This window comes from Suricata suricatta, chromosome 1 (assembly GCF_006229205.1).
Source record: "Suricata suricatta isolate VVHF042 chromosome 1, meerkat_22Aug2017_6uvM2_HiC, whole genome shotgun sequence".
Classification (NCBI taxonomy): Eukaryota; Metazoa; Chordata; class Mammalia; order Carnivora; family Herpestidae; genus Suricata; species Suricata suricatta.
The window spans coordinates 175319506-175324246 of NC_043700.1; positions in this window are offsets into that span (position 1 = coordinate 175319506).

Here is a 4741-nt window from a genome sequence, read left to right on the forward strand (position 1 = left end):
AGTGTGTTTGTTATATCATCATTCCCATTTTACAGAAAATAAACTGAGGTCCAGAAAAGTTTAGTAACTCAATGAAGCTCACATAGCCTGTGAAGCTTCTCAGGCTTGTACCTGGGCAATCACTCTAAAACCCAAGCTTTAGCCACTCCACAAAGAACATTTCTGATGTGGACCTGAAAGCTCTGAAAACTTGAATTATCAATATGTTTCAAAGATGCAAAAGGCATGTGGCACTCATGACTTAAACATGATGTTAAGCATGAAGACCTCTGGTGGGTTTCATATGGAACAAGCCAACCATGAAATGCTTAGAAGAGGACACGTTAGCAGAATGCTTGTGAAGTTGTCCAGGTGATTTCTTCACTATCTTATGGTAATGTCAAGAGAGCAGCTTCAACCACAGCATTCGTATTCTTGAGTCTTTGAGTTGCCATGTTCCTGCTAACATTATTCACATGCATCTGTTTAAGGTCAGCAAACACAAGAGTGATGATCACAAAAGTTAAGTGGTTTCACAAGACCTTGATCTGTCAGATTCTGTAGTTTCCTTTGTACCAGCCTTCTTTCAGCTCTGGTAAATAAAGCCCATTTGGGGTGAGTATGATTTTCTCTGCTGATCTTTCCCAATCAAATTCCTCACTGCTGTGTCTTTTCTCTATCTTTTAAATCTGTCCATCAGTTGGATTACTAAATGAGTCATCTGGTTTACTTCCCAGTACCAGAACAATGTCCTTGTATATACTAGGTGATCTCTCTGGCTGCACATATAGATGAGAATCTATCCCTAGGCTATAAATTCCTTGAGGACAGGACTGTGCCTCAAGTATCTTTGTCTTCCCCTCAACTCCTAGATCTGTGCCTTACTGTAGACACATTGGAATTGTTGGGAATTGGTTTGTGTGTTCTAAGTTTTCCCTCAAAGAATAGTCTTCAGTTCATTCCTGGCTTGTTCCAGTTGTGTGAGCCCTCCAGTTCTCCTTACTACCCACCCGAGTCCACCCCATGGCAGCTCTGTACCATTCTCACTTACCTGTCCTGTGCAGAGGTGATAAGAAGTGTACCATCCTTATCCTTGAAACAGCTCCTCAGTTTCTTAAGTTTTAATTAAGTTCATCTTCAATATTTCTCTCATCAGGGAAAATTACAAATGTGTATGGTTCAAAATTTGTTCTTCGTTCTCATGGAAAACAATTTTATATGGAGGCATACATAGTGGGCTTATCACCTTCAAGGTGATATTCATGGGTTTGGAGAATTAAGATATTGACATCTTTAGGATGGGTGGCTTTATTCTGCCTTCCATAGGCATGGAGGACATTAGATGACCTAAAGCATCACATTGTTCCAGAAAGTACTCAATTAATGATGGGGACATGTCAAAAGGACTCCAGAAACCAACTTGAAGGGCCCAGCTGACATCTTACTGCAACTGCACCAGTAACCCCAAGGGAGAACTGTTCAACTGAGCCCTTTAAATTTTCCGATGCACAAATTTATGGAAAAAATAATATGGTTCATTTAAACTAGTAAGTTTTGATGCAATTTCCTATGCAACCATATTAACCAAAATTAGTTTTGGTACCTGGACCTGAGGGGCTGCTATAACAAAAACCTAAAACACGTAGTGCTGACTTTGACACTGGGTAAGAGGTAAGGGCTGGATGGACCTTGATAAGTATGTAAGAGAGATTTTAAGGGAAAGTGAGGAAAATGTTACAAGAAGTTGAAGACCAGTGTTGTGTAATGGTGGAGGGTTTAGCAAAACTATCACCTGCAGTAATGTGGAAAGTAGAAAATGCATTCAGTAAACTGATTGATCTAAGGAAACTTCCAGGCAGAATGCTTAAGGTTCCACCCACCTTTGTTGGACAACCTATAATAAAATGAGAGCAAAGAGATATAAACAGATAAGCTGAAAAACCAACCATTCAGTTTTCAGGGAGAATTTAGAAGAGATTCAAAGGGCCCAAGAGAATATTTTTAGCCAGCAAAGGGTTCTTAAAATAAGAAAGAGCTTTGGAAAAAGATTTTTAAGAAAATATGGTCATAGGGTAAAAATGATGTCAGAGGGGGTCACTTTAAAACATGTTTCTAAAGACTTCAGAAAGATTCAAGGTGGCATCTCATAGACATTGTCAACCAGAAAAAAAGTGTCTGAGGATCTTAAAGCCCTGCTCTGTAGATCATACTTCTTAAATAATAGAGCATCCAGGCTCTTCGGGAATTATCCTTAGCAGCCTCACAGGCAGTCTAAGACAGCAAGGGTTCAGTCTCAAAGACCTTTTGTGGTTTTTGTCTAATGAAGAAAACTCTAATAAGATTCATAAAAACCCAGGAAATTTTCAAAAGAATTATATTGGCCAAAGCAATGCCATCTTGACTGAAATAGTCAGAAACAGCACAAAATGAAAAAGGGCCTCTGGATCTCCAACCTTCTGTAGGAAGGAAGTAGAATGAGAAAGGTACCCAGCTGCACACACAGGCTGCTTGTTAGGGAAAAGAATGGGCTATCCAAAGCCATCTACAAATTCAAAGCAATCCTTTTCAAAATTCCAATGGCATTTTTTACATAATACAAAAAACCATCTTATAGTTTGTGTGGAACCACAAAAGACCCCTAATAGTCATGGCAGTCCTGAGAAAGAAGAGCAAATCAGGAGGAATCACATATCCTGATTTTGTTATGCCACAAAGTTATATAATAATCAAAACATTACGGTACTGGCCTAAAATTACACACATAGACCAATGGAACAGAATCACAAGCCCAGAAATAACCCCCAAAGATTGGGTCAACTAATATTTGACAAGGGAGCCAAGACTACTCAATGGGGAAAGGATAGTCTCTTCAATAAACTATGGTGGGAAAGCTGGATAACCTCATGTAGAAGAATGAAATTGGACCTCTATCTTAGACTACTCACAAAAGTTAGCTCGAAAATGGATTGAAGTCTTAAATATAAGATCCAAAAGCATAAAACTTCTAGATGAAAATACGAGGATAAAGCTCGTTGCTATTGGCCTCGGCAGCAGTTTTTTGGATATATTATCAAGAGCCCTGGCAACAAAAGCAAAAATCAACAAATGGGACTACTTCTAACTAAAAAGAAAAGTGCACTGTTGGTAGGAATACAAATTGGTATAGCCACTGTGGAAAACAGTATGGAGGTTCTTTAAATCATTAAAAATGAAATTACGCTGTTAGTATCCAAAATCTATAAAGAACTTCTCAAACTCAACACCCCAAAAACAATCCAGTTAGGAAATGGGCAAAAGACATGAATAAACACTTCTTCAAAGAAGACATCCCAATGGCTAACTGACACGTGAAAAAATGTTCAACATCACTCATCATCAGGGAAATAGAAATCACAACCACCATGAGATACTACCTCATACCTATTAGAATGGCTGACGTTAACAACTCAGGCAACAGCAGAAGAGGATCTCTGTTGCACTGCTGGGGGAATGCAAACGAGTGCAGTCACTTTGGAAAGTAGTATGGAGGTTCCTCAAAAAATTGGGAATAGAACTACCCTATGACCCAGCCACTGCAATACTAGGTATTTATCCAAGGGATACAGGTGTGCTCTTTCAAAGGAACACAAGCGCCCCAATATTTATAGCAGTACTATCAATAAAGCCAGAGTATGGAAAGAGCCTGAATATCCATCGATGGATGAATGGATAAAGAAGATGTGATACACACACACACACACACACACACACACACACACACACACATATACAATGGAGTATTACTCGGCAATTAAAAAGAATGAAATCTTGCCATTTGCAACTATGTGGATGGAACTGGAGGGTATTATGCTAAGTGAAATTAGTCAGAGAAAGACAAATATCATATGACTTCATTCATATGAGGACTTTAAGCTACAAAACAGATGAACATAAGGGAAGAAAAGCAAAAATAATATAAAAACAGGTAAAGGGGCAAAACATAAGAGACTCTTAAATATGGAGAACAAACAGAGGGTTACTGGAGGGATTGTGGGAGGGGGGATGGGCTAAATGGATAAGGGGCATTAAGTAACCTACTCTTGAAATCATTGTTGCACTATATGCTAACTAACTTGGATGTAAATTTTAAAAATAAATTAAATTTAAAAAAAAAAAAGGAATTACCCTGTGATTCAACAACCCACTTTTGGGTATATATTGAAAGTAAGTGAAAATAAGGTCTCAAAAAGACACCAACATTCCCATGTTCATTGCAGCATTATTCACTATAGCCAAAATATGGGTACAGCCTAAATGTTCATCAGGATATAAATGGACAAAGAATGGATATAGAAACTGGGTACAAAACAGGGTACAAAATCAATGTGCAGAAATCAGTTGCATTCCTATACACCAAAAATGAAGCAGCCGAAAGAGAAATTAAGAAACTGATCCCATTCACGATTGCACGAAAAACCATAAAATACCTAGGAATAAACCTAACCAAGGATGTAAAAGACCTATATGATGAAAACTATAGAAAACTTATGAAAGAGATCGAAGAAAACACCACGAAATGGAAAAATATTCCCTGTTCATGGATCGGAAGAATAAACATTGTGAAAATGTCATTACTACCCAAAGCAATCTACACATTCAATGCAATCCCCATCAAAATTGCACCAATATTCTTCTCAAAACTAGAACAAACTATCCTCAGATTCACAAAAGACCCCGTTTAGCCAAAGTTATATTGAAGAAGAAAACCAAAACGGGAGGCATC